At 47.2% G+C, this 19,968-nt stretch overlaps 1 protein-coding gene across 6 annotated transcripts in view; it reads right to left on the bottom strand.

Moving 5' to 3' along the window:
• Positions 1–19,968, bottom strand: part of RNF38 (ring finger protein 38) — a 76,645-nt gene that overhangs the window by 30,217 nt on the left and 26,460 nt on the right. For 2 of the 6 annotated variants that reach the window (XM_029056199.2, XM_029056202.2), the window contains exon 1: positions 4,693–4,842. The exons of 2 other annotated variants lie outside the window; for them this stretch is intronic. The gene's annotated coding sequence lies outside the window, so the exon portion shown is untranslated. Of the gene's footprint in view, positions 1–1,408; positions 1,498–4,692; positions 4,843–19,968 lie in introns of those variants that run through there. 2 more of the 6 variants (XM_007661882.4, XM_039910894.1) reach the window with 1 other exon arrangement.

The following is a 19,968-nucleotide window of genomic DNA, read 5'->3' as shown; positions in this document are numbered from 1 at the left end:
TGTCTTCTATGTTAAGCAACCATATTTCCACTCCAACTTGTTTGTCATTAAAAAAGAAAAGATAAAGTAATTTTCTGAACCATATGCAATTATATTTTTTTACATTGAAAACAAAAACCAAAATAGCCTAAAGCTAAACCCTAACTTCTTCATAAACTGAAGAAGTTCATTAAAAGAACACTTGCATTTTTTTTTTACTTTAATTGAGAAATAAATTGTCATGTTGTGATAACATACTTTTGGCTATGAGCTGAACAGTGGAAAAAATCATATGCTTTAAAAATTATATTTATTGACACAGAATGACATTAAAATGAGCTAACTGATATACTCACATGGGGACTGGATGCAAACACTATAAGCCTGCAATCTATACTGCAAATATAACAAATTTGATTCAGGAAGACTTCATATAGCATTGCAGTTGCACTCTTGGAAAACATTACTGAGTCAATGGGGACATAAGGAATTAGATTTCCATCATCCAAGTAGAGACAGGATTTCAAAAGGGTGGAGTAGGATCCTAATCGATCCTGGCGCCCATGTTTGAGAAAAGAGGGTGCCAGAATCTGAGGTAAAACTACGTTTACTGAATGGTACCTTTGATGGCAGAGTATTAACTGAGGTTGGAAGAGAATGGAATAATGATAGTCCATGGCCTAGCAACAAGGAGCAAGAGTGTCAGGAATAGCTCAGTAGAGCCACTCTTTGAACAAACAATATCATCAAGAAATTTCCATTTGCATGCTCAAACTAATCTACTAGCTATCTGGGAGCTGAAATCTTGCAGTATGAACACTCTAAGGGGAAGAACTATTATCTGGTCTAGGCTTGGCAAACTGTACATGATGAATATTAAATATTCACAATAATAACGAAATTTTTTTTTAAATGAAGTATATATTTGTTTAAATTATGAAATTCAACTGCATATTCTTCCCCACCCCAAATATTTTATATTTTATGCTTTCACTCTATCGGATAAAGGTGATTCTACAATGACACCACAATACAAAATATTAATTTCATTTGATATGTGAACTAATTGATTTTTCTATTCCACAAGAATTCACAGTGAGATTATAACACAAAAGTGGAAACATAAAAATCGAAAAATATTTCACAGACATAAAAATTGGAATTTTTGTACATATTGCTTGCCATGATTATTTTCTGAGTTCCATTACTGAGAAGCAATTGCAAACGAAAAGCTCTATAGTTAAGTCGAAATCATAACAAGTGGCATCATTAGTGACGATTTTCCCCTTCATACTTTAAAAAAAAAAATCTAAATGCCTTTCAGAGCCAGCTCAATTTGGCTTCTCACTTTTAGAGATGCTAAGAGTAGCAACACGATGTTTTGGAAATCCACAATCTATCAAAATGGTGGTGCACCAGTCTACCTTACCTTTACAGATTCAGGTGTACTTCAGGCAAGGCAGGTCAAAACTAATCAAAGGTAGGCTGGCTGAAAGAGGTCTAAGGGTCAGCCCGACAGGAAAGTGAGGAGAGAGATAAAATGGAGGCTCATTTGGGGGCTCTTGATGTGCCTGTCTCTCTCTCGCCCCTCCCCCATAAGCCTTCCCCCCAAACCACCCACCTGGTCCCTTCTCCTCAGTCTCTCTGTTCTCTTTCCTCAGAGTGCATCAACACTTTCTCATCAACTTTTCTGTACCTCTATTGCTTCTCAGCCCCTCACCCCAGGACTTTTCCTTCACGCCCGCACCTCACCTCATCCCTTTTCCGCCCTTTCCCGCCTATGCCCCCCCCCCCCCCCCACAATCCCTTATCTCAGTGCCCTTCCCCTTAGCCTCTCATCTCTGCGCTGTTCCCTTCAGTTTACTTCAGCCTCTCTCATCTCTGCCTTGTTCCCCTTCAGTTTCCCTGGGCCTCTCCCTTCAGGCTGAGCCCCCCTCATCTCTGTACCCTTCCCTCAGCCTACCTCAGCACCCTCTCCTCAGGCTGAGCACCGCCCCCCCCGCAACTCTGTACCTTCCCCTCAGACTCAGCCCCCCTCACCTCCGTACCCTTCCCTCAGCCTACCTCAGCACCCTCTCCTCAGGCTGAGGCCCCTCCCCCACTCTGTACCATCCCCTCAGACACTCAGCCCCCCTCACCTCCGTACTCTTCCCTCAGCCTACCTCAGCACCCTCTCCTCAGGCTGAGCCCCCCCCACCCCGCCCAACTCTGTACCTTCCCCTCAGACACTCAGCCCCCCTCACCTCCGTACCCTCTCCTCAGGCTGAGGCCCCTCCCCCACTCTGTACCTTCCCCTCAGACACTCAGCCCCCCCTCACCTCCGTACCCTTCCCTCAGCCTACCTCAGCACCCTCTCCTCAGGCTGAGCCCCCCCCCCCCAACTCTGTACCTTCCCCTCAGACACTTAGCCCCCCTCACCTCCGTACCCTCCCCTCAGCCTACTTCAGCCCCCTCTCCTCAGGCTGAGGCCCTTCCCCCACTCTGTACCTTCCCCTCAGACACTCAGCCCCCCTCACCTCCGTACCCTCCCCTCGGCCTACCTTAGCCCCCTCTCTTCAGGCTGAGGCCCTTCCCCCACTCTGTACTTTCCCCTCAGACACAGCCCCCCTCACCTCCGTACCCTCCCCTCAGCCTACCTCAGCCCCCTCTCCTCAGGCTGAGGCCCTTCCCCCACTCTATACCTTCCCCTCAGACACAGCCCCCCTCACCTCCGTACCCTCCCCTCAGCCTACCTCAGCCCCCTCTCCTCAGGCTGAGGCCCTTCCCCCACTCTATACCTTCCCCTCAGACACAGCCCCCCTCACCTCCGTACCCTCCCCTCAGCCTACCTCAGCCCCCTCTCCTCAGGCTGAGGCCCTTCCCCCACTCTGTACCTTCCCCTCAGACACAGCCCCCCTCACCTCCGTACCCCCCCCATAGCCTACCTCAGCCCTCTCTCCTCAGGCTGAGGCCCCTCCCCCACTCTGTACCTTCCCCTCAGACACTCAGCCCCCCTCACCTCCGTACCCTTCCCTCAGCCTACCTCAGCCCCCCTCCTCAGGCTGAGGCCCCTCCCCCACTCTGTACCTTCCCCTCAGACACTCAGCCCCCCTCACCTCCGTACCCTTCCCTCAGCCTACCTCAGCACCCTCTCCTCAGGCTGAACCCCCCCCCCCCCGCCCAACTCTGTACCGTCCCCTCAGACTCAGCCCCCCTCACCTCCGTACCCTCCCCTCAGCCTACCTCAGCCCCCTCTCCTCAGGCTGAGGCCCCTCCCCCACTCTGTACCTTCCCCTCAGACACACAGCCCCCCTCACCTCAGCACCCTCTCCTCAGGCTGAGCCCCCCCCCCCCCGCCAACTCTATACCTTCCCCTCAGACTCAGCCCCCTTCACCTCCGTACCCTTCCCGCAGTCTACCTCAGCAACCCTCTTCTCAGGCTCTGAGCCCCTCTCACGTCCATACCCTTCCCTCAGCACCTTCCCCTCAGACTCTCAGCCCTGTACCGTTCCCTCAGATTCTCAGACCCTCTCACTTCTCTACTCTCCCCTCAGTTTACTCAGCACCTCCCTCTCAGGCTGTCAGAACCCCTCAGCTGCGTATCTCTCCCTCAGTTTACCTCAACACTCTCCCTTCGGCCCCTCGGCTCTGTGCCTTTCTCCTCAATTTACCTCAACGCTTTCCCTTCAGCCTCTCTCTCGGCTCTGAGCCGTTCTCCTCAACTTACCTCAGCCTTAGCCCCTCCCCTCGTTTTATCTCAGTTCCTCCAGTCAGCCTTAGCCTCCTCCCCTCCCCCGCCTCCCAGCACTTTCCCTTCAGGCTTCTCAGTCCCTCCCCCTCAGCTTCTCAGCACTTTCCCCTCAGTCTACCTCAGCCTCTCGCCACTCACTTTCCCTTCAGCTTCCCTCCTGTTTCCGTGCCGTTCCCCTCGGCACCTCTCATCTCTGCCCAGTTCCTCACCGTCCCTCGGCTCCTTCTCCTCCCACCGTCCTCTCAGCCTACCCCAGCACCGACCCCTCAGTCTCTCAGCTCGGCAGCCTTCCCTTAGTTTACCTCGGCACTTTCCCTTCAGCCTCTGGTCTCTGTGCCGTGTGGTTGGCCCCGGCTCCGCCCCTCAGGTTTAGCTCCTCCCTTCATTACCTCAGTTCCTCCAGTCAGCCTTGGCCCCTCAGTTTACTTCAGCCCCTCCTCCCCGGCACTTTCCCTTCACGGTCTCTATCCCGCCCCTCAACCCCTGCCGCCACCTCCCCCCTCGGTTTCTCAGCACTTGCCCCTCAGCCTGCCTCAGCACCCTGCGCCTCTTTCTCGTCTCTGTGCCTTTCTCCTCAGCACCCCGCGGTCCTCACTTTTCCTTCCGCTTTCCTCGTGTCTCTAGGCTGTTCCCCTCGGCATTTCTCACCTTCGCCCTGATCCTTCCGCTCAGGCCCTTCTCATCTCTCAGCTCCGTACCCTGCCCTCGGCCTGCCCTCGGTCCCTTACGACAATGAGTGTACTTGAGAAATTAGTAATGATTTAATAACGTGAACAATACATGATCATTTAGACACAGTACCCGGCCCACAGGTGGCTCCACAATCTAAGAGCAGGGGAGGAAGGGAAGGCGGGTTTAACGACCGACTGACCGAAGAAAAAAGAATATTAAAATAATGTAAATGGCAAAACAACATAAGAAAACAAATTCAATAAGCGTTACGGTTCAATTAGGGTTAAAGGAACAGATTTTAGGTTACTCACCACTCCAGCAGGCCGTTCCAGAGTCCAACAGTCACAACAGCGACAACCTTCCCAAGATTTTAAATGACTGCAAGGAGGTCTGCCATTTTTCCTTCTTCCTGCCCAGTTCCAGAAGGACAGGAAGGGGCCCCTGGGTAGTGTCTCTCCCAGGTGAACTGAGAGATGCTACTTTCTAGTAGGGGTGGGGCATAGTGCCCAGTCATATTACTGAATGGTATTGCGGGTATCGGCAGTACACTGCATCCAAGCCAGCTCCTGATAAGGAAGCGGGGGTCCCAAACACAACTATGGCCAAATGGGGCTGTGAGGACCACATATGGTGTACACTAATCGATGACAATGCCCAGATTCTATAAGCCCTGCCAGATGCAGGGAGATCAATTTCCTCCCAGCCCCTTCCCCCCATTTCACTGTACCATTCCCACTCTCCCATCTGGGGCCATTTTTGGCCTCCAGCACCTGAACTCAGCCTCCCATTCTCTACCCCACCCCCAGGGCTCCGGTAAATTCCGTGGACTGCTACTGCTGTTTAAAGCCATCAGCCTCTCTCCACCACTGCTGGTAACCATGGGAGTCCATACTGCAGCTCTTCAAAGTCAGGAGAACCCTCCCCATCACTATCGCCACCAGGCAGTGGGCGTTCTCACTGTGACTGTTTTAAAGCCACGAGAGGCCTCCTCTCTTCCCTTCCTCCCCCTCCACTGCTGCCAACAACCACTTGAGTCCTCACCGTGGCTGTTTAAAAGCCACGCAAACCCTCGCTGCTGCCATTTAGAGCCGCAGCTCTCACTAGCTGAATTGAACACACTTTCCACCAGCCCCATGCCAGACGCACGGTACATCCTCTCTTGCTGTGATTGTGCCCCGCACAGCGCTGACACCCCCAGCCCACCACTCCCATCCCACTTCTGCCTCCCCAGCCCAGGTGTGGGAACGGAGACCGGGACAGACTGGGGCAGGGTGGGAGCAATAGCTGTTGCTGTGGAAGCAGCCCCCTTTCCCCTCCCCTTTCTCTTCTTCTTCCCAGCTGGGGCCAGGAGGCAGGGAAAGGTGGGGTGATAGAGCTAACCACGCTGGCAGCAACAGCTGTTGCTATGAACAAGTTCAAAGAAGTCAAAATACTGGAATGTGGGGGTGGGATTACAGAGGAGAAGGGGCCAGGTTTGGGGTATAGAGGGCAGGAAAGCTCCTAGGATCAGGGGAGAGGAATAAATAAGGTGAACGGAATGGTGGCCAGGGATTTACACTGTGATATTTTGCTTACCTTTCAGGGCCCGATCAACAGGGCTGGTTCTAGAACAGAACCTATAATAAATTATAAGTCTATGGGTAAACGTACCCCACAATACAGCCATGTTTTCAAGGAACATATTTTGTCTGTATCCTGAGGCCCTCCTGGACTGCTTTACAGACCATGTCCTAGAATTTAAAAATGCAATAGAGGAAAAGGCTAAATGGATGGTGTCGTAATAGTTTTGCTGCACATCATATCTACTAGGTACCATTTTTTAAAAGATTTACAAATACAGTCAGTTCTCCTAGATCACGAAGCTTGCATTTTGGAAAAAACCAAAATGCAAAGATTCCCATTAAAGGAAAAGATCTCCTTTTTTAAAGACGAGGTCTAATCTTAACATTTTGGCCAAATGAATGGGAGTTTAACTTATTTGATTTTGATTTTCCACGTTCAGAAGGTGCATATAATTATGAAATAAAAATAACAGCTGCCTTTACAACCAGAGGTTTTAAAATAAATCAAATTGGCTACTTGGTTTTACGAGTCCCTTGTGCAGCAGGTGACACCATGTCATGCTGCACATGGCACAATGTGATGATGTCACTGCACCTCATGGCTACTTCACAGCAACAGCTACGGCTATTAGCGAGGGAAAGAAGGGGAAAGGAAGAGAGGGGAGGGAAAAGGAAGAGGGGGAGGGGAGGAGAAGGTAGAAGAAGGGAAGAGAGGCAGCATAACGGGCTGGCACTGACCGAAGTCAGTTTTCCCCCTTCCCTTCCCTCACCTCAGGGATGGGAGACACTGTTGCCGTGCCCATTCCGCTGGGTATGAACGGCAGCGGCGCGGCCCCTCCCTAGTCACCCAGACCCGCCAGCAAAGAACAGGGGCTGCAGGGAGACCTCTGGGGACCTTGCTCTCCCCAGCTCCCAATGGGGAACTGTCTTCCCCAGGCCCTGCAGCCCCAGCGACGGGGTTCGGCCGTGTGGCTTGGGTAAGAGGATGGGGGAAAGGCTTCCTGGGACTGAATGGAGGATATCTAAAATCTATTCCTGCTCCACCTGCAGCCCCTCGCTTCTCTCTTCCCCTTCAGCTCAGAAGAGTTGGCGAGCCCAGGGGAGCATCCCAGGTGGGCAGTGATTCTCCTCCATGAAGGGGTGGGAACTTCCTCCGTTGGTGGAGGGGGTTGAGGATTCTCCAGTCTGAACAGCCCAGAGCGGGCAGTCTGGGTGGAGTGGGTCTGAGGTGGGGAACCGGATCCGTGACCTTCAGGAGGTCGGCTCCTGAATGGGTTGCCTGTTGCTGACTTCCTCACACCATGGCTGACAACGAGCCGATCAGTCAATGGATGGAGCCCAGTGGCTCTGCACCACCTGACGTGGCTTTAAGGGAGGGTGCGGTGGCAGCGTCCCGCGCAGTACGTTCTAGGCGGACATTTTAAATTCTTTGTCCTCGCTCCTCAGTGCAAGAGACCCACTTGGTTCCAAGGAATGCCAGATACGGTACCTGAGACATAAAATGCAGCCCTATGCATTTAGATATTCTTGACAACTGCAGAATAGGCAACACATCAACTCTCTATTGGCCTTAGGACAAATAGGGAGGGTAAGGAGGGATACTTCTTGGAGAATTCGTTCTTAAGGTGTTAAAGGGAACAGACAAAAGACGCTCTCTCCTTAGCTACTAAGTGCTCACACTCTAACGGAATAAGTAGGAGCCACAGAATCCTACTGACCCTTGCCTCACAGAGATCCTGTAAGGGTAAAATGAGATAATAGGAAAGCATTTTGAAAATGAAAGCCCCAACTATGTGACATTTGCTCTTGATGTTTGCACGGAGGGCAGCCATTGGATAGTAATACTTGGGAGAAGCAAATATCTTCTCCTTATCAGTTACACTGACATTCAGAATCCTCAAAGACTGATACCAACAACCTCCTCTTCATATATCCCAAGGCCTCTGCAGGAGTACCAGAGAAGCAGCATGGTGTAGTGAATAGAGCAGGGGCCTGGGAGTCAAAAGGTCAAGGGTTCTAATCCCAGCTCTGCCACTTGCCTGCCATGTGACCTTGGGCAAATCACTTTACTTCTCCAGGCCTCAGTTACCTTGTTGGTAAAATGGGGATTGAGACTGTGAGCCTCATATGGAACATGGACTGTGTCCAACTCGATTTGCTTGTATCCACCCCAGCACTTAATTCAGTACCTGGCAGGTAGTAAGTGCTTAATAAATACCATTATTATTATTATTGTTATTATTACTACCAAGGCTCAGAAGGAGGAAAGCAGAGGCCAAGTCTGCTGCCCCTTTCTTCTGGTCAAACTGGCTGTCTTACAAAACCACAGTTTTTTTTCCCCCTAATTCACATGGCATATCTGTTTTTCAAAGCTCATTACTGTATTTGACCTGGGCTTGATATTCTAATTTCGCACCAAACAACAGGAAGGGGATCCATGTACTGAGCATAGACTTCTTTAAGTCAACAACAATGTTAAGTGGAGATATGTGGAAAATGGGGAAAAAGAAGGAACTCAAAAGTGTTTTCTTATCCTTGGCAACAGACATTGTAACCAGAAGGGAGAAAATTCTTAAAACATTATTCCTCAATTTGCCATTCACTCTGATGCATACAGAATACAAATTAGATTTTTTTTTTTAAAAAAAAAACCAACAGACCAACAGCATAAAACAAGGACCAGGTCCTTCTGTGGTCAGAAGAATCAAGCACTAGGGTGGGGTTCAGGCATTCTCATTCTCTCCTCTTTCCCGATTCCTCCTCATCTTGCTATTTCATCTATTCCTCTTCACACTAGCACATATTTGCTGCTGTTGAGGAATACACAATTAAAAACAATCAAAATGGCATTCTGAGTAAGTACGCTAGGGAGACAATTTCAGTGTATAGAGTCCAAAGAACTATTTTAAAAGAGGGTGATTGTATTCATAACCTTCAGATTGGGAATGCTATTCACACAAAGCTACACCAGAGAGAACTACGAGGAGCAGACTGGCCTCGTGGACAGAACACGGGCCTGGGAGTCAGAAGGATTTGGGTTCTAATCCCGGCTCCGCCACTTGTCTGCTGTGTGACCTAGGGCAAGTCACCCCACTTCTCTGGGCCTGTTACCTCATCTGAAAAATGGGGATTAAGACTGTGGGACATGGACTGTGTCACACCGGATTAGCTTGTATCTACTTCAGCACTCAGTACAGTGCCCGGCACATAGTAAGCGCCTAATACTAGGGGAAAAAAAAGGAGCACCTGAAAGTTCTTGATATGATTGCATACAGTGCTGCAAAGTTGCAAACTCTCTGAACCTCTCTGTGTATGCACTGAGTTTTTTTTAATAAATATTAATGGGGAGAAAAGGTTTAAAGGTTATGAGTAAAAAAAAAAGTGGCAAGAATTACAGTGGAATATACAGAATTCATCAAGAGGGGCAGTTAAAAGCTTCAAATTACTGTAGTGAATAAAATTTTACCAAATACTATTAGTGATAATGATCTAGCAAGACCACTCGGTGTTACATGTTCTTACTTTTTCATCCATTTGGTCAAATCTAATAGCACAAATTTCAAGAATTCACAACAAAAGAGAGAATGAACTTTTAATTGCTGGTTTCTTTCCTCTCCCTCATCTGTGTATCCTAATATGTTAGTAATTTTCCTGAAAGCATTATGAATTTATTCAAACCTATCACCAAACCACAGAGGTAGGTTTGTCATCATCAGAACTGAGGAAGAAATAAGGTAGCTGTAATTCATTTCCACTTGCATATATACAATTTTCCACAGTGTATGTGATTGAATTGCATTTCTTTCATTACACTGCCCTGAACTATGTTGGATGAGATATGTCACAAGCTTCAATTTCATCCCTCTAATGAACAAAGACCATAATTTCTCAATTAATAATCACTTCAAGCCCTACAGAATGTTTATGTCACAGAAAATGTGGGCTCTCCGAAATAAGTATATACATGAGAAAGTTTGAAAAATAAATTTCTGCCTTCCTGAATGGAGTATCTAATGGAACTATTCATTACTATTAATATCCATCTGTTATTTCTGATCCTAGAAACAGGCACTCTCTTACTTCTCTGAATATTTCCCATAAGCAATTCAGGTAATCAGAGTCAGAAGGACCTGGGTTCTAATCCCAGCTCTGCCACGTCTGCTGTGACCTTGGACAAATCGTTTAACTTCTCTGGGCCTCAGTTACCTCATCTGTAAAATGGGGATAAAAGTGTGAGCCCCATATGGGACAGGGACTGTGCCCAACCTGATTAACTTGCATCTACCCCAATGATTAGAACAGTGCTTGGCACACAGTAAGCACAAGTATCAATCATTACTATTATTACTGTTATTAATCTGACATGATGCATTCATAAAGAAAAAGGTTATAAAATTAAAATAAAATTCATCAATGTTAGCTTGAAGACTGTTAGGCCAAGTCTGATTTTTATTTTTTTTTGCTTAACCTTTTGACAGGTAAGCAAAAGTATAATTAGCCAAGAGGCAGTTGTGTGTGAAACCTCTTGTTTAAAAGCACAACGTGGCATGGTGGGATGTAACAAAATGCTATGAAAGGAAAGCACTTAACCCACGAACCTATTTTCTCCACACCGCTAAGGAGTAACTGTGAGGTTGAATCTTAACTTCATATAGCAACCAATAACTGAAATAACCAGCTTGGATAAAGTCTGTAGGAACGTTCTTAAATGATATCCTCAGGTCATTTTAGTTTTACTTGTTCAAATAGTCATGCTTTGCCTGATGGGATTTTCAATAATGTATATACATCTGTAACATACTTACATACACAAAAACATTTAAAGCTATGAAAAACTGGAGACCTCACCAACCAATAGCTCCCAAATTACCACTGGTTCTGATTCATAAGAAGCAGTTTTGTGAGGCAATGCTTTTCAAGACTGGAATTACAGTGTTCTTCGAGGTTCTTTTGAAATGTGTTTTCTCTCCCATTAGATTTTCATTTCCTCCAGGGCAGCGATAGGAACTAGTCTGTTTCTGATAGCTATACAACTGGCTGACCTGTCTTCTGCGGCCATCTTCCCACTGGACACCGTTAGCAATTTTGCTTTATCCTGTATAGAATTTTTCTTCTGTCCACCTCTTCTACCATTCTCCTAGAGTACTTGTTTGGGTACCTTTTGGTCACACAGTGGAGGTGTGATGCAATGAGCACTGCTACGCCACTGGTGGTCTGAATGCATTCCACTATTTCACTGACTGATCCTGTCTGGCCACTTGATGTTAGGTATCGTGTGCAGGTAGAGGTGGTGCTCAAAGTCAAATGCAGTGTCTGTGGTAGGTACGAGTCTCTCAAAGCCATAAAGCAGTCTGGTTAATACAATTAATTACTCTATCTTCAGCTTCGTCTAAATCTTGATGCCATGCAGGCATCATATTTGGTCTTTGAACCTCCCAAAGAACAAGCCTAGCCTTCTTGATTCACTTTTCTACCTCCTTTGTCTACCTTGGCGACACTGGAAAATGTCTTACCAGTCCTACTAGTGGAAAGAGCACAGAGCTGCGACTCAGAGGTCCTGGGTTCACATCCTGACTCTGCCACTTGTCCGCTACGTGACCTTGGGCAAGTCACTTCACTTCCCTGAGCCTCAGTTACCTCCTCTGTAAAATGGGCATTAAGACTGCAAGTCCCCACGAGGGACATGAACCGTCTTCATCCCCATTTTCCAGAGGTAACTGAGGCTCAGAGAAGTCTCTTGCCCAAGGTCACACGGCAGACACGTGCTAGAGCCGGGATTAGAACCCAGGTTCTTCCGACTCCCAGGCCCATGCTTTAACCACTAGGCCACGCTGCTAATACAGTGCTCTATAAACACCACTGACTGAAGGATCAGGCAGCCTATAAAGCCTGTGGTTAGAATTATGGTGACATTCTCCTTAATTGACACAAAGCTAGACCAATGTACTTGGCATACATCAGGTGAAGAGCTCGATCAATCATATTTACTAAGCACCTTAGTATGTGCAGAACTCCGTACTAAACCTTTGGGACAGTACAACATAACAGCTGCTAGACAAGTTCCTCCCTGACCGCAACAAGCTTACAGTATAGAGGAGGAGAAAGACATTAATATGAATTATGGACACATAGGTAAGTGCTGTGAGGCTGAGAATGGAATGAAGACTGTGAGCTTGTTGTGGGCAGGGACTGTCACTCTTTATTGTTGTATTGCACTTTCCCAAGCACTCAGTACAGTGTTCTGCACACAATAAGCACCTAATAAATGACTGAATGAATAAAAGGTACAAATCCAAATGCAAGCGCAACACAGAAAGAAGGGAGTGGGAAAAGAGGGAATGAGGGCTTAGTATGGCAAAGCCTCTTGGAAGAGATGTGCTTTTAATAAGGATTTGAAGATGGGGATATGAGAAGCAGCACGGCATAGTGGATAGAGCAGGGGCCTGGCAGTCGGAAGATCATGGGTTCTAATCCCCGCTCCACCACCTGTCTGCTGTGTGACCTTGAGCAAGTCACTTCACTTCCTCTGGGCCTCAGTTACCTCATCTGTAAAATGGGGATTGAGACTGTGAAACCTACATGGGACAGGAACGGTGTCCAACCCTATTTAATTGTACCCACTCCAGTGCTTAGTACAGTGCCGAGCACATAGTAAGCAGTTAACAAATACCACAATAATTATTAGTATTAGTATGAATGGGGGGAGAGTACCAAGTCAACAGCAAGAGAATACCAAGTCGGCAGCGAGACAGATGAGTTCAAGGTACACTGAGTAGGTTGGTATCAGAGAAGTGAAGTGTGCAGACTGGGTTTTAGGACATCTCGAGAGGTAAGATAGGAGGTAGCAAAGTTATTGAGTGCTGTTAAGCCAATGGTAAGGGGTTTCCATTTGATGCTGTATGTTTTGAGAAGCAGCACGGCGTAGTGGATAGAGCACGGGCCTGGGAGTCAGAAGGTCATGGGTTCTAATCCTGACTCTGCCACCTGTCTGCTGTGTGATCACAGGAAAGTCACTTCACTGTGCCTCAGTTACCTCATCTGTAAAATGGGGACTAACACTGTGAGCCCTATGTGGGAAGGGGACTGTGTCCAACCAGATTTGCTTGTATCCACCCCAGTGCTTAGTACAGTGCTTGACACATACTAAGCACTTAAATACCCAATTATTGTTATTATTATGCAGAGCTGGATAGGCAACCACTGGAGGTTCTTGAGGAGTGGGGAAACATGTACTGAACATTTTTGTAGAAAAATGATCCAGGCAGTAGAGTGAAGTATGTTCTGAAGTGGGGAGAGACAGGAGGCAGGGAGGTCATCAGGGAAGCTGATGCAGTAATCAAGGCAGGACAGGATAAGTGCTATCCGGTGGCAGAGATGCAGTGTGGGCTAGTGGATAGAGCAATGAGCCTGGATATCAGAAGGACCTGGGTTCTAATCCGAGCTCCCCCACTTTTCTGCATGACCATGCGCATGTCACTTCACTTCCCTGTGCCTAATTACCTCATCTGTAAAATGGAGATTAAGACACAAAGTCAGAGGATAACACTGGTGACCTTTGAGGGGGCAGTTTCGGTGGAAGCCAGATTGGAGGGGGTCAAAGAGAGAATTGGAGGAGAGGAAGCGGGGACAGCAGGTGTAGACAATTTGCTTAAGGAGAAACAGTGTGGTCTGGTGGATAGAGTTTGCACCTGGAAATCAGAAGGACCTGGGTTCTAATCCCAACTCTGCCACTTGTCTGCTGAGACCTTGGGCAAGTCACTTAACCTCTGTCAACTTCTCTGTGCCTCAGTTACCTCATATGTAAAATGGGGATTAAGACTGTGAGCCCCACATGGGACATGGGCTGTGTTCAACCTGATTATCTGGTATCTTCCCCAGTGCTTAGTACAGTACCTGGCACATAGTGAGCACTTAAATGCCATTAAAAAAAAAGTTTGGAGAACAGTGGTAGGAAGATGGGGCAATAACTAGAGGGAGTTGGCTCAAGGGAAGGGTTTTTTTTTTTAGAATGGGGAGACGTGAGCATGTTTGAAAGCAGTGGGGAAAAAGCCACTGGGAGAGTGAACAGTTGAAGGTGGCAATCAGGGAGGGGGCAGATGTTTTGATAAGGATTGAAGGGATGAGGCACAGGTGGAAAGGTTGGCTTTTGAGAGAAGTTGGGAGATCTCCTCGTGAGATACTGCTGGGAAAGATGGGAGTCGGAAAAATGGGTGGGAGGGAGGGACCGGAGAGGTGTGGGGGACATTTTAGGGGATATTACCCCTGATTGTTTCAATTTTATCAATAAAGGATGTGGCTAGGTCATTAGGGGCAAGAGACAGAGGAGGAAGGGGAACAGGGGGTTTGAAAAGAGGGAGGTAAAAGTGGTGAGGACAACAGGTATGGGAGTCCACCTAAGGATGGAGAAATAACGTTGCCATGCAGAGGGCAGTGCAAAAGCAGGCAAGGATTGATTTGAGATGGAGGAGGTCATCCTGATATCCGGATTTCGGCCAGCAGCCAGTCATGAATGGGACCCAAGGAAGTGATCCAGGGCTGTGGGTTAGCAGTACGAGATCGACAAAGGGATAGGGGAGCAACTGAGTTGAGATGAGAAGAGAGGCTGGTGTTGAGGGAGTCAATTTTGTCATCAAGGGCAGGTAGTTAAGGCATAACGACTTAAGAAAATTGGTATGGGGCAAAAAATTGGAAGTCTTTTGGGGGGAACAAGTCATTTGCAGAGAGGGGGTGGGTGGGAGAGAAGGGAAGTGAGGAGGTTGAGGTGGGATAGAAGGATTCAGAGTTGGTGAGGTTGGTGTTGGTGTTCAGAGACTGTACACTGACTAGTAATGATGAGATCGGGTGGGTGTCCAAGTTGGCGAGTGGGTGGGGTGGAGCAGGAGGTCAGTGGAGTGGAGGAGTGATAGAAGGCGGCCAGCAGAATGGTCATCAGAACATCAGAGCCAGAGGCGTGAAAACCAGAAACGGCCACAGGCCGTGAGAAAAGAGGTGGTCACCGAGATCATAAGAACTGAGGTCAGAGAATACGATATCAAAGTTGTAAGAATGTTTTAATATGTATGTAGTAGAAAAAGAGAAACTTGGGGACAGAGAGAACAACTAGAGGTAACTTGTGATAACAAGCGCTGCACTTCTTCTAGACCAAAGCTGCATATGTAGCATAGATACATATGTAGTGTAAATCCCCTGAAACATTTTTGGGCAGAAAAGCAGAGTTTTAATTTTTTTTTTTTTTTTTAGGACCCCCCCCCAAACAATGAGAGATTGATTCCAGGGTGCGAAGAATGGTCTCATTCCATGTGCTGAATTAGAGTTGGGAGGCTTGGCCAATTTTCCAAGGTGTTCCTATTGTAATAAGAGTTAAGCTGCAGAATTTATGCGATCTATTATTTTACTGGGTTTCTTGAATTGGTGTGCTTTATTGTTTTACTGTAGGATATAAAAATCTATATTTTAGCCAATGAATTTATATTGTATTTTACTTAATGCCACCGAGAAATTTCCCATATTATTTCCTCTCACATTTCTCATTCTTTTGTTATTACAGCATTGTCCCCATAGTATTAAAAATTGCATGGATCGTGATTACTGTACATACCGTCTCCTAGAATTAAGTACTGTCACGTCGCATCCGCTCGGAGAGCACTGAAATTCCAAGTTAGTTTCTGCTCCCTCCTTCCTCTCCAAGGTGGTGACAATGGTGGCATCTCCTCAGTGCTTTTTAGGTTGAGGAAGAGCTTGTGAAAATAACCAAACAGCAGCTCTCCTCCTTGTTTGTACATCTTAGCGGTTAAACCACCGGGAAAGCAGCATGGCTTAGTGGAAAGAGCACGGGACCGAAAATCAGAGGCCCTGGGCTTTAATCCTAGCTCTGCCGCTGGTCTGCTGAGTGACCTCGGGCAAATCATTTCACTTCTCTGAGATCCCTGCCTCCCCCCTCCTAGGCACATACTTCTGTAATAATGAGAGAAGGCATGATAGAAAGAATATGACAGACAGCATTAAAAAGAGCCAAAAGGCAACCAACCAAAGGGTAGCGCAGAGAAACAGCGTGGCCTAGTCAGACGGACCTGGGTTCTAATCCTGGCTCTACTGATTGCTTGCTGTGTGACCTTGGGCAAGTCACTTCACTTCCTCTGGGCCTCAGTTTCCTCCACTATAAAATGGGAATACCTATTCTCCCTCCTACTTGAGACTCTGAGCCCCAGGCGGGGTCTAGCTTCATTAACTTGCACCTACCCCAGTGCTTAGAATAGTGTTTGACACAAAGTAGACACTTAAAAAATACCACAAAAAAGGGCAAAAGAAACAGAGGCCCAGAAAAGTGAAGTGACTCATCCAAGGTCACACCCAGCAAGCAATTGGCAGAGCCCAGACTCACGCTGCTTCAGTCGTTCTTAGTAGACATCTTTTGGCCCTTCCAAGAACAGGGTCCAGAGCTTGGTGATGTCACTTCCTGGAGTGAAGTGGGGGGGGGAGGGGCAGGGAGGTGTCTTCAACGCTGGCCTAAGAAACCACACACACCTATCTTTGCCCCATCCCTACCGGTCATGAGCAAAGGGAGGCTGGACCAATGAGGGCAAGGACTCACCAACTGCCATTCGGGATAATGACTCCTGGCCTTAGCGGTGTCTTAAATGGGAGATTTCTCTGGGATAAAGTGAACCACTTGGCAACAGTGAAATCACCAGGCCCATGGCCTAATTCCAAACTTGAAAATGATCTAAGATCGAAGGTTTTGCAGCATGTGCACATTTTACCCAAGGTTGTGCCCATATTTCACCCCACCTGGGATGGGGCAGGGCAATGGTAGCTGTGCTGGCTCACAAGCTGCTTGGGGCTCTTTAGCCTTTTCAACGTCGCTTGGGATACCCTGACCGGCAGCCCTGATGATGCAACTTTTTCCTAATCCCACTGTGCCTTGCAGTGGAGGGGCCCCCAAGTCTGAGGCTGGGGGAGCAGGCATTACAGGCCGCTGTGATTCTACTAGACTCTTAGCTTCTTCTGTGCAGGGATCATGGCTCCTGGACTCTATTATACTCTCCCAAGCACTCAGTACAGTGCTCTGCAGACAGTAGCTGCTCCTCAAATTCATTCAATCGTATTTCATTCCATCGTACTACTTCCAGATTAAGCCATGTGCCTGGTGATTTCACTGCTGCCATGTGGTTCGCTTTATCCCCGAGAAATTTCCACGTTTAAGACACCGCTAGGGTCAGGAGTTCTTATCCCGAGTGGTAGTTGGTGAGTCCTTGTCCTCACTGGTCCAGACTCCCTGTGCTCATGACCAATAGCAAAGATAGGTGGGTGTCGGTTCTTAGGCAACCATTGAAGACCCCCCCACTTCGCTCCAGGAAGTGACGTCACCAACCTCTGGACCCGGGTCTTGAAACGTCCAAAAGATGGCTACTAAGAGCGACTGAAGTGGCGTGGGTCTGGGCTCTAGCAGTTGCTTGCGGTGTGTGCCCTTGGGTAAGTCACTTCACTTTTCTATGCCTCTGTTTCCTCCACTGTAAAATGGGGATTAAATCCTACTCCCTCCTATTTTAACTGTGAGCCCCATATGGGACAGGGACTATGTCCAACCTGATAAACTTGTACCTTCTGCTGAGTTTAGAACTGTGCTTGACCCATAGTAAGTGTCAACAAATACCATTAAAAATAAAAGTGACTCTAGGCTGGAGTAAGCCTGGCCATCCATGCTTCAATACTATTTCTAAGGGAGTCTCAATAAACACTCTGAGAATTAGTACCTCTAGAGGCAAGAAGGAAAAAAAAGACATTAAATCTGAAAACAACTGACATGGGGGGGCGGGGGAAGGGGGGAGAGAGAAAGAGAAAGAGAGAGAGGTCAGTCCACTTCAAAAACTGCTCTAATTTAAAATGTGCATACACAGTAGAGTACAATACAAACAAGGTTGTCAAATTAGCAATTTACGCTTCGTCAGTGAAAATTTTTAAAAAGGTTTTTCACTTTTCTATCCTTGAAAAACTATTCATGTTACAACCCAATCTAAGCAGAAGAGGCACATCTTAGTCATCCTCAAAACATTAGAATAATGGATATTTTATGTAATCACAGGAGTTCCCCTGGAGTTCAACAGGAAGACAATCTGCTTCATCAGTAGTAATTTATCTGAAAATTTTGCCCCTCAATCACCTTCAAGAAATTTGGAAAATCATATTTTGAGACAAGAGTCAGTGCTTTCTCAATATAAAAACACGTTCACTAACGATTTAACATTGGGCTCGTGAAGTGAACGATGGGTTACCGATATAAATGAAGGCTAGGACTTTTTGAGATGAAGAAATGTGCATATTAATGATGCTCTACTTCCCTATATGTTAAATGAAAAAAATAAAACATTAAATTTCAATGACAGGTGAAAAACTCTTGGAACATATAAAACCAAATATTTCAATCTATAAACCAAATATTTCCTTCCGATACTCTCAAAACTACTGTCTTAAATTGAGCTACAAAAAATGCAAATTCATGAAATATATTTTGCATAATAATAGTGGGATTTGTTAAGCACTTAAGAGGTATGTTCCAAGCACTGTACTAAGCACCGGGATAGATGTAAGATAATCAGGTCAGACACAGTCCCTGTCCCATATGGGGTTCACAGGGAAGGGAGAGCAGGTCTTCCATCTCCATTAGAGAAGCAGCGTGGCTCAGTGGAAAGAGCCCGGGCTTGGGAGTCAGAAGTCTTGGGTTTGAATCCCAGCTCTGCCACTTGTCAGTTGTGTGACTGTGGGCAAGTCACTTAACTCCTCTGTGCCTCAGTTACCTCATCTGTAAAATGGGGATTAACTGTGAGCCTCACATGGGACAACCTGATTACCCTGTATCTACCCCAGCATTTAGAACAGTGCTCTGCACATAGTAAGTGCTTTAACAAATACCAACATTATTATTTTACAGATGAGGAAACTGAGGCACAGGTGAAGTGATTTGCTCATGGCCACACAACAAGAACTAGACTGTGTGCTCATTGTGAGCCGGCAGGGAATGTGTTGTGGAAGTGTACTCTCCCAAGTGCTTAGTACAGTGCTTTGCACCCAGCAAGCATTCAAATACAATTGAATGAATGGTGAAGTCGGAATTAGGACCCAGGTCCTCTGACCCACCAGGCCCATGTTCTCTCCACTAGGCCACTACACAAAACTGTTTTTTGGAGCAGTGATCGAGGTACAGTAGGTAGGTTGGCATTAGAGGAGTGAAGTGTGTGGGCAGAGTTGTAGTAGGAGAGCAGCAAGGTGAGATAGGAGGGGGCAAGGTGACTGAGGGCCTTCAAGCCAATGGTAAGGAGTTTGATGTAGAGGTGGATGGGCAACCACGGACTGTCAATGCCATGAGGTTCACTGCCCACCAGAATTTCCATCTGTGGAAATAGGGCCATTCTCTTTGCTCCCACCTATTTTGGGGGCTGGACTCTCAGTCTCAGCATGCTAGGTGATCAACAAAACCCAAGAGCTTCTAAAAGCAGGGCTGAAAAAGATCCCAAATCATTTTTGGGGTGGGGTTTTTTGGGGGGGTCCCATTAGCACTCCAAAACTCGCCAGTCACTCCCAACTCCCACCCCCTTTACACCCCTGAATTCAAAATGAAGAGGTCTGACAGAACCTATGCCCCTTGCCCCACAACTGAACAGAGAGCCACAGAGGCTGTGGTAGTCACCCTATCCTGACGTCTACCTGGCCAGGTGGGCCCAACCCAGGGTCTTGAGGTGGGGGGGTGGAGGGGAAGGGCAAGTGCTAAAGCCATTCCAGGTAGAATTCTAGCAGGATGGCACCTTAAGCACACAAGTATGCCCACTACTATACCGAGTTGTCTTCCTTGTTCTAGGCATACCTTCGCTAATTCTGTGCTGGTTTTAAAAACATGCTGTAAAATCAAGCAATCAATTCTATTTATTGAGTGCTTATTGGGTGCAGTGCATGGCCCTAAAAGCTTGGGAGAGTACAATATAACCGAGTCGTTAGGCACGTTCCCCGCCCACAACGAGTTTACAGTCTGGG

The sequence above is a fragment of the Ornithorhynchus anatinus genome, chromosome X5, assembly GCF_004115215.2.
Source record: "Ornithorhynchus anatinus isolate Pmale09 chromosome X5, mOrnAna1.pri.v4, whole genome shotgun sequence".
NCBI lineage: Eukaryota > Metazoa > Chordata > Mammalia > Monotremata > Ornithorhynchidae > Ornithorhynchus > Ornithorhynchus anatinus.
The sequence above is the reverse complement of the archived record's forward strand: the minus strand, read 5'-3'. Positions and strand labels throughout refer to the sequence as shown.